The following is an 11,058-nucleotide window of genomic DNA, read 5'->3' as shown; positions in this document are numbered from 1 at the left end:
ACCTCACCACTCTGTCATAAAACTGGCTTCACTAAATCTTGATTAATTTCACTATCAACATGACAAGCCCTAACTTCTACTTTCTCTCCACAAACGTTGGCTGATTTCTCAGATGGCTTTCACAGAACCTTTTCACTTTTCTAATTCATCACTGCCTGTCGCCCTTTGCTTACTTCTTGTCTCTACTAGACCTTCTAAAAGAATCAGCTCCCTACTTCCATGCATCAGGTGCTTACAAGGCACTGAAAAACATCACTGCCATTACCAACTGATAAAACAAATCTCATGTCACTGAATCATCTGAGTTAGCAAATGAGTGGCTTTCCCTGACTTCATGATCTTTGTTTCTGTTCTTAGCATGAGTATGATAAACTCTGAAGTCTAGGCTCCTATGTAAACGTGTGGCCTCTCATTTCTGTAACTGGGATGTCCTCTCCCTCAGGTAATTGGGCATAACGGCTGTGAACACTTTGCATTTCCTTGGTCAGTTGAGTTCAGTTTAGTTCAGTGTCCAACTCTTTGTGACGCCGTGGACTGCAGCATGCCAGGCCTCCCTGTCCATCGACAACTCCTGGAGTTTACTCAAACTCATGTCCATTGAGTTGGTGATGCCATCCATCCTCTGTCATCCCCTTCTCCTCCTGCCTTCAAACTTTCTCAGGATCAGGGGCTCTTCCAACGAGTCAGTTCTTTGAATCAGGTGGGCATAGTATTGGAGCTTCAGCTTCAGCATCAGTCCTTCCAATGAATATTCAGGACTGATTTCGTTTAGGATGGACTGGTTGGATCTCCTGGCAGTCCAAGGGGCTTTCAAGAGTCTTCTCCAACACCACTGTTCAAAAGCATCAATTCTTTGGCACTCAGCTTTCTTTATAGTCTAACTCTCATGTCCATACATGACTACTGGAAAAACCATAGCCTTGACTAGACAGACCTTTGTTGGCAAAGTAATGTCTCTGCTTTTTAATATGCTGTCTAGGTTGGTCATAACTTTTCTTCCAAGGAGGAAGTGTCTTTTAATTTCATGGCTGCAGTCACCATCTGCAGTGATTTTGGAGACCAAAAAAATAAAGTCCGTCACTGTTTCCACTCTTTTCCCATCCATTTGCCATGAAATGATGGGACCAGATGCCATGATCTTAGTTTTCTGAACTCTGAGTTTTAAGCCAACTTTTTCACTCTCCTCCTTCACTTTCATAAAGAGGCTCTTTGATTCTTCTTCACTTTCTTCCATAAGGGTGGTGTCATCTGCATATCTGAGGTTATTGATATTTCTCCTGGCAATCTTGATTCCAGCTTGTGCTTCATCTAGCCCAGCATTTCTCATGATGTACTCTGCAGATAAGTTAAATAAGCAGGGTGACAATATACAGCCTTGACGTACTCCTTTCCCCATTTGGAACCAGTCTGTTGTTCCATGTCCAGTTCTAACTGTTGCTTCCTGACCTGCGTACAGATTTCTCAGGAGGCAGGTCAGGTGGTCTGGTATTCCCATCTCTTTCAGAATTTTCCACAGTTTGTTGGGATTTTCCACAGTCAAAGGCTTTAGCATCGTCAACAAAGCAGAAATAGATTTTTTCTGGAACTCTCTTGCTTTTTCGATGATCCAGCAGATGTTGGTAATTTGATCTCTGGTTCCTCTGCCTTTTCTAAAACCAGCTTGAACATCTGGAAGCTCATGGTTCACGTACTGTTGAAGCCTGGCTTGGAGAATTTTGAGCATTACTTTACTAGCGTGTGAGACGAGTGCAATTGTGTGGTAGTTTGAGCATTCTTTGGCATTGCCTTTCTTTGGGATGACTTACCTGGTGGCTCAGACGGTAAAACGTCTGCCTACAATGCGGGAAACCCGGGTTCAATCCCTGGGTTGAGAAGGTCTCCAGGAGAAGGAAATGACAACCCAAGTATTCCTGCCTGAAAAATCCCATGGACACAGAAGCCTGGTAAGCTACAGTCCATGGGTCACAAAGAGTCGGACGTGACTGAGCGACTTCACTTTCTTTTCACTTTTTCTTTGGGATTGGAATGAAAACTGACCTTTTTCAGTCCCATGGCTACTGCGGAGTTTTCCAAATTTGCTGACGTGTTGAGTGCAGCACTTTCACAGCATCATCTTTTATGATTTGAAATAGCTCAACTGAAATTCCATCACCTCCAATAGCTTTGTTCATAGTGATGCTTCCTAAGGCCGACTTGACTTCACATTCCAGGATGTCTGGCTCTAGGTGAGTGATCACATCATCGTCATTATCTGGGTCATGAAGATCTTTTTTGTATAGTTTTTCTGTGTATTCTTGCCACCTCTTCTTAATATCTTCTGCTTCTGTTAGATCCATACCATTTCTGTCCTTAATTGTGCCCATCTTTGCATGAAATGTTCCATTGGTATCTCTAATTTTCTTGAAGACATCTCTAGTCTTTCCCATTCTATTGCTTTCCTCTATTTCTTTGCACTGATCACTGAGGAAGGCTTTCTTATCTCTCCTTGTTATTCTTTGGAACTCTGCATTCAGATGCTTATATCTTTCCTTTTCTCCTTTGCTTTCGCTTCTCTTCTTTTCACAGCTATTTGTAAGGCCTCCTCAGACAGCCATTTTGCTTTCTTGCATTTCTTTTTCTTGGGGACAGTGCAGATCCTCGTCTCCTGTACAATGTCACGAACCTCTGTCCATAGTTCATCAGGCACTCTGTATATCAGATCTAGTCCCTTAAATCTATTTCTCACTTCTATTGTATAATCATAAGGGATTTGATTTAGGTCATACCTGAATGGTCTAGTGGTTTTCCCTACTTTCTTCAATTTAAGTCTGAATTTGGCAATAAGGACTTCATGATCTGAGCCACAGTCAGCTCTTGGTCTTGTTTTTGCTGACTGTATGGAGCTTGTCCATCTTTGGCTGCAAAGAATATAATCAATCTGATTTCAGTGTTGACCATCTGGTGATGTCCATGTGTAATGTCATCTCTTATGTTGTTGGAAGAAAGTGTTTGCTATGATCAGTGCGTTCTCTTGGCAAAACTCTATGAGCTTTTGCCATGCTTCATTCTGTACTCTAAGGCCAAATTTGCCTGTTACTGCAGGTGTTTCTTGGACGTTCTACTTTTGCATTCCAGTCCCCTATAATGAAAAGGATATCTTTTTTGGGTGTTAGTTCTACAAGGTCTTGTAGGTCTTCATAAAACCATTCAATATCAGCTTCTTCAGCATTACTGGTCAGGGCACAGACTTGGATTACAGTGATATTGAATGGTTTGCCTTGGAAACAAACTGAGATCATTCTGTCGTTTTTGAGATTGCATCCAAGTACTGCATTTCAGACTCTTGCGTTGACTATGATGGCTATTCCATTTCTTCTAAGGGATTCTTGCCAACAGTAGTAGATATAATGGTCATCTGAGTTAAGTTCACCCATTCCAGTCCATTTTAGTTCACTGATTCCTAAAATGTTGATGTTCACTCTTGCCATCTCTTGTTTGACCACTTCCAATTTGCCTTGATTCATGGACCTAACATTCCAGGTTCCTATGCAATATTGCTCTTTACAGCGTCGGACCTTGCTTCCATCACCAATCACATCCACAACTGGGTGTTGTTTTTGCTTTGGCTCCATCTCTTCATTCTTTCTGGAGTTATTTCTCCATTGATCTCTAGTAGAATATTGCGCACCTACCAACCTGGGGAGTTCATCTTTCAGTGTCCTATCTTTTTGCCTTTTCATACTGTTCACGGGGTTCTCAAGGCAAGAATACTGAAGTGGTTTGCCACTCCCTTCTCCAGTGGACCACGTTTTGTTAGAACGCTCCACCATGACCCGTCTGTCTTGGGTGGCCCTACATGGCATGGCTCATAGTTTCATTGAATTAGACAAGGCTGTGGTCCATGTGATCAGATTGGTTAGTTTTCTGTGATTGTGGTTTTCAGTCTGCTGCCCTCTGATGGAGAAGGATAAGAGGCTTATGGAAGCTTCCTGATGGGAGAGACTGACTGAGGGGGAAACTGGGTCTTGTTCTGATGGGCAGGGTCATGCTCAGTAAATCTTTAATCCAATTTTGTGTTGATGGGTGGGGCTGTGTTCCCTCCCTGTTATTTACCTGGGGCCAAACTGTGGTGGAGGTAATGAAAATAATGGTGACCTCCCTCAAAAGATCCCATGCACGTACTGCTACACTCAGTGCCCCCAGCCCTGCAGCAGGCCACCACCGACCCACGCCTCTGCTGGAGACTCCTGGACTCTCACAGGCAAGTCTGGGTCAGTCTCTTTTGGGGTCACTGCTTCTTTGTCCTGGGTCTGGGGGCACAAGGTTCTGTTTGTGCCCTCCAAGAGTCTATTTCCCAGTCCTGTGTAAGTTCTGGCAGCTCGGTGGTGGGGTTAATGGCGACCTCCTCCAAAAGGGCTTACGCCATAACCAAGTCTGCTGCACCCAGAGCCCCTGCCCTGCGGCAGGCCACTGCTGACTTGCACCTCCACAGGAGAGGCTCAAAGACAGTTCTATTTCAGTTCCTTTGTAAACTTCCTTCCAAATTTGCTTTTTTAAAGATAAGACAACAGGCCCCAAATGGAATCACTCATGCTAAGCCCCACGCCACCAAACTGAGACTTAATTACTGTTTGGGCTCTCCCAGAAATGCAGTCTTAAACCAGTCAACCAGGAATTGCCTGGTCAGCAGGAGAGAGGTAATCTACCTGACCAACCTCTACCATCCCCTAGAGGAAAATAACTCTGCAATAACCAACTTGCTTTTCCCCTGGAATGACTTCCTTGTTTCCACTCCCTTCTGCTTATACAAGTCTTTCATTTTGCACAGCAGCTTGGAGCTCTTTTCTATCTGCTGGATTGGATGCTCACTGATTTGGAGGACTTGAGCCCAGTAATGAAGCAAGTCTCTGGCAGGCTTATCTGTACCTCTGAAATCACTTGAATTCAGGCGGTGGCAAATACAGCTATGATGTTGCTGCTTAAGAATTTTAATCCTTTTAAAAATAGGCTGTGAATAACCAGCTACGTTAATATGAAAGACTAGAAATGTAGCTCAGTTTGCGGGAAAAAAACCTCTCAAAACAAAATACTTCTGTGATATAAAACAATTTCAGATCTATCAGAAATTAGATTTGCAAAATATTCAAGGGATTCCAGAAATACAAAATCACTTGTGAAAAAGTTCTGAAGGGACATGATACACACATGGCTATCATATATGTCTTATAAACCTTCGCTCTTTGTTTGCCTGTTTATATGTAGAAACATTGGAAGAAATATGGATTGGGGTACTTTCTGCTAGATATTTACAATTGCTTTGCTTTTTATGTAAAACAATATGAGCTTTTTCAAAATGCTTCCTTCAGTAGTACTTCATGCTGAGGAGAGGGGATACCAATTAAGAATAGTTTCAGGAACAGATTTTACTGTAAAGTGTTACTATTAAGAGGAAAATAAATATGTTACTTAACTCAATATGAAAAGAAAGATTCTTAGAGGAAATGGATCTCTAAAACAATGGTGAAAGGTGAATTTGTATTCTTTGTTGATGGGGCAGAAAAGGACATTCCTGGATGAGAAAGCACCTGAATAAGAGCATGGAAACTTAAAACAACCTGGCAACATTTTGAGAACAACAAGTTCTTTACTATGGCTGAATCAAGAAATATGTTCACTATGGGCTGAGGAGGGCACCTGCCAAGTGTTAAGAATGGAGACGTGATCAAGGGCCAGGTAACGGATGGCATTTTATGTTCCACCAAGGTATTATGGATCTCTGGAAGGGTGCATCAGAGGATTTCAAAACAGGGAAACGTAATTAGATTTGTTGTTTTTGTATTATTGACTTTAGCGACAATGTGGAGGATGGAATGGGAGGTTGTGAGACTAGAGCATAACATAATGGTATAGAAAAGAAAAACGAGAAACGGTGGTGATGTAAGGGGATAAAACTGAATGATGCTAGGGGAGGAAGGTGGAGTGAAGATTAAGGTGACTGCTGTTCTTGACCTGAGTTATTCCTGAGGGGGGGGCGGTGTGGTGCCAAGAAAGGGGATGTAAAGGGGATATAGGAGGGAGAGGTTTCTGGGGAAATGTTTATTCCATTTTAGGTTTATTACTTTCAAGATGTCCAGAACATATAATTCTGGAGCTCAGGAAGGAAGGTGAGATAAATATCTGGGATTCAACAGCCGAGAAGTGAAGTTGCAGTCTTGAAGATGGACAGGATTGTTGAGGGAGACATACAGAGTGCGAAGACAGATCCAAGGTCAAAACCATTGGGAGCATCAATGTTTATGGAATGGAAGACAAAGAAAAGCCTGGGGGAGTGAGTAACAAGAGCAGCAGGAGGGGTGCTTCCCCACATTTCAGCCAATGAACTCGTTACTCATTATTTCCTGAGAATAACAGGTGTCTTCCTGTTTCTAAGCCTTTATGTATGATTTTTCATCCTTTCAAAAAGAGTTTCTCTTTAAATTCTACTTTTCAGAGTCTAAACTGGAATATCAGCTCTTTGGGGAAACTTTTCCTATCATTTCTGCCATAATCTCTTTCCCTTCTTTTCCCAGTAGTCCCAGTATCATGAAATTAGGTACAGCTGTATTATAGGTGATCTTTTTTTTTTTTATCTTTAAAAAGTATTTTATTTATTTATTATTTTTGGCTGCGTGATCTTTCTATATTGATTCTTTTTGAAATAGCAACAAGGCTGTTACATGTCAATGCAAATATTATTTTAATGAAAAATGTATTTTTTCCAAAACAGACCAATTTAGTGAGAAAAACAGCATTGTTTTACATTTGCATACCTCATAAATGCCTGGATTAAGAGAAGACAGCTGGATTATCATAAACACTTTTGTATTCAATCTATTGTGATTAGCTGTTTTGGTTGAGGGACAGGAAGAAAACAGCCTTACAAAGACAAGAAGTTGGAAAAAGGACATATTTAATGGCCTTTTCAGAAAACTGTGGATATTGTTTCCTTTTTAGATATACACCAAAATTTAACAAGGGGTTGTTTCTTAAAGGTTAGTTGTAATGTGGAATCTGAAACCATATTAATAAAATTTTCAGACATTAAAATCCATTTGTCTATCTTGCAATTTGAATGACCATTTCCTACCCATGCAAGATTTCTGCAACATGACTTACACATTTGTCATTTGGAAAATACTGATCCACTGAGTTATGCAAGTCCTTGAAATGTTGACACATTTCATTATCACATTTGTTCATATTACTATCATATTACCAATCACATCAGAAAAAAACATTAAATATGGGGAAACTATCAAGCTCACAGTATTGGATACAATTCTTCCAGTTAATAGTTTTTACTCAAAAGCTCAAGTTTTATCACTGGAAGCAAATATTGCGTTATTTTCTTCAATGCAAGAGTCTTCATTCATTCACAATTATACCATTCTACTCTGAATGTGAATCTTTTGTATATATGCTTTATCCTTCCTAAAGATAAGAGAAAAGAATAGGCTTAATTCTTCTTTGTATTTTCCTATCAGCTTATAGCTCAAGTTCTTGGGCTTAGTAGGTCCTTAACAAATATTTGTGGATTTGAACTGAATTTATTTCTCCTGTGAATTTATACTTTAGGGTTTTCATATGCCCCAGTATACCTGAGACAATCTACATTCATACCTATCCCCTCGTACCACCCACTTTAAGATATTTTTCTCTAATTTAAACGAGTAGGTTTCAGCCTACTCTCTCTTGCAAGAGAGTTCTAGAAAAATATCTACTTCTGTTTTATTGACTATGCCAAAGCCTTTGACTGTGTGGATCACAACAAACTGTGGAACATTCTTAAAGAGACAGGAATGCCAGACCACCTGACCTGCCTCTTGAGAAATCTGTATGCAGGTCAGGAAGCAACAGTTAGAACTGGACATGGAACAACAGACTGGTTCCAAATCAGGAAAGGAGTACGTCAAGGCTGTATATTGTCACCCTGCTTATTTAACTTATATGCAGAATACATCATGAGAAATGCTGGGCTGGATGAAGCACAAGCTGGAATCAAGATTGCCAGGAGAAATATCAATAACCTCAGATATGCAGATGACACCACCCTTATGGAAGAAAGTGAAGAAGAATCAAAGAGCCTCTTGATGAAAGTGAAAGAGGAGAATGAAAAAGCTGGCTTAAAACTCAACATCAGAAAACTAAGATCATGGCATCTGGTCCCATCACTTCATGGCAAATAGATGGGGAAACAGTAGAAACGGTGACAGACTTTATTTTTTTGGTCTCCAAAATCACTGCAGATGGTGACTGCAGCCATGAAATTAAGTGATGCTTGCTCCTTGGAAGAAAAGCTATGACCAACCTAGGCAGCTTATTAAAAAGTAGAGACATTACTTTGTCAGCAAAGGTTTGTCTAGTCAAGGCTATGGTTTTTCCAGTAGTCATGTATGGATGTGAGAGTTGGACTCTAAAGAAAGCTGAGCACCGAAGAATTGATGCTTTTGAACTGTGGTGTTGGAGAAGACTCTTGAGAGTCCCTTGGACTGCAAGGAGATCCAACCAGTCCATCCTAAAGGAAGTCAGTCCTGAATATTCAGTGGGAGGACTGATGCTGAAGCTGAAATTCCAATACTTTGGCCACCTGATGCAAAGAACTGACTCATTGGAAAAGACACTGATGCTGGGAAAGATTAAAGGCAGAAGGAGAAGGGGACGATAGAGGATGAGATGGTTGGATGGCATCACCAACTCAATGGACATGAGTTTGAGTAAACCCTGGGGGTTGGTGATGGACAGGGAGGCCTGGCATGCTGCAGCCCATGAGGTCACAAAGAGTCGGACATGACTGAGCGACTGAACTGACTGACTGACCTAGGGTTCTGCTGCTGCTGCTGCTAAGTCGCTTCAGTCATGTATGACTCTGTGCGACCCCACAGACGGCAGCCCACCAGGCTCCTCTGTCCCTGGGATTCTCCAGGCAAGAATACTGGAGTGGGTTGCCATTTCCTTCTCCAATGCATGCATGCACGTTAAGTTGCTTCAGCCATGTCCGACTCTGCAACCCTATGGACAGCAGCCCACCAGGCTCCTCTGTCCACGGAATTCTCTAGGCAAGAATACTAGAGTGGGGTGCTATTTCCCTCTCCAAGACTGAGGGTTCAGTGTTGTATTAAAATAAGTGAGGACTGTTAACAATAGCCAGGACATGGAAGCAACCTAGATGTCCATCGGCAGACGAATGGATAAGAAAGCTGTGGTACATATACACAATAGAATATTACTAAGCTATTAAAAAGAATGCATTTGAATCAGTTCTAATGAGGTGGATGAAACTGGAGCCTATTATACAGAGTGAAGTAAGTCAGAAAGAAAAACACCAATACAGTATACTAACGCATATATTTGGAATTTAGAAAGATGGTAACAATGACCCTATACGTGAGGCAGCAAAAGAGACACAAATGTAAAGAACAGACTTTTAGACTCTGTGGGAGAAGGCGAGGGTGGGATCATTTGAGAGAATAGCATTGAAATATGTATATTATCATATGTGAAATAGATTGCCAGTCCAGGTTCAATGCATGAGACAGGGTGCTCAGGGCTGGTGCACTGGGATGACCCTGAGGGATGGGATGGGGAGGGAGGTGGGAGGGGGGTTCTGGATGGGGAACACATGTGCATCCATGGCTGATTCATGTGAATGTATGGCAAAAACCACCACAATATTGTAAAGTAACTAGCCTCCAATTAAAATAAAAATAAATAAATAAATAAAATAAGTGACGAACAGTGTGATAGGCCTTTATTTTGTACTTGTACTTTCTGCAATAGTCTCATCTAGAAGTTTAAGTCTAATATTCAGGGAAAAGAATTTCAGTTTAGCGCATATGAAGACAGTTTTCTGGTTAGAGTAAAGCTATTCCAGAACATTGCTAAATACAAAACAACTAACAGCTGCTGTACAGGACATTCTATGGAGTCTTAATTGATAAACTGATGTGCACTTGGATTCAAGTGGCTAGGAATAGTCTAATCCTTCTGGTTTTGGGGGTGGAGGAAGAAGTATTCAACACAGTTGCCCAGTACATTCTATTTAGTGTTCTAGCCAATTATGCCATGGCACATTCTACAGGTTTCAAGATGTAAAAATCTGCCACACTGCTAGTCAGCTGGGTCGTTAAGATGTGTGGGTAATAACAGATTAGGTATCCATGAAATATGTTCAGGAAATAAAGGTTGGTTACCACATTGTGTATTGACAGTGGTCTGAACACTCTAGCTGCAGCAGTTTTGTCAGTACCCTTAAATTTTTCTTATATCATTATCAAGGCCTTTTTAAAAAATTGCAATAGATTCTTTTGCCAGTAATAGGCAAAAAGCCAAGACTGTTTCATGAAAAATTAAGTACTGGGTTTCTTTTTCTCAAAAAAAAAAAAGATAATGTTGAAGGTATAACTTACAAAAATTTAAAATTTCCCATCCAACAATGGGGCCATAATTGCTAAGCTCATGAAAACTAAAAGTATCTATTTCAAAAGTTAATGTTATTTTTAAGACAATTGTTCCCAGAGCTCATGATTTAACATGTGCAGCTGCAGAAGTTACATGTCACTCTTTGAAGCATGACTTTCTATTTGGAGCAAATGATTTTATTGCTATACTTTGCTCATTTTAAATTCCCAGTTTTCTTAGGATTGTATAAAAAGTGAAGTGATAACTATTTATTAGTTCCACTAACAGAATAACTTAATAAATAGTTAAATGATGAGAATCCTTCAGTAACAAATAGAAGGGGAAAAAGTGGAAGCAGTGACAGATTTTATTTTCTTAGGCTCTAAAATCACTGCAAACAGTGACTGCAGCTAGAAAATTAAAATTTTTAATTTTAATTAAAAGATGCTCCTTGGAAGGAAAGCTGTGATAAACCTAGACAGTGTATTAAAAAGAAGAGATATCACTTTGCTGACAAAGGATTGTAATGTCAAAGCTATGGTTTTAGATCTGAATGCCAAAGAATTGATGCTTTCAAATTGTGGTGCTGGAGAAGAGTCTTCACAATCCCTTAGACAACAAGATCAAAACACTCAATCCTAA

This window comes from Giraffa tippelskirchi, chromosome 1 (assembly GCF_054371585.1).
Source record: "Giraffa tippelskirchi isolate mGirTip1 chromosome 1, T2T-mGirTip1v1.2.pri, whole genome shotgun sequence".
In the NCBI taxonomy this organism is placed as follows: Eukaryota; Metazoa; Chordata; class Mammalia; order Artiodactyla; family Giraffidae; genus Giraffa; species Giraffa tippelskirchi.
Note: the sequence above shows the minus strand (reverse complement) of the source record.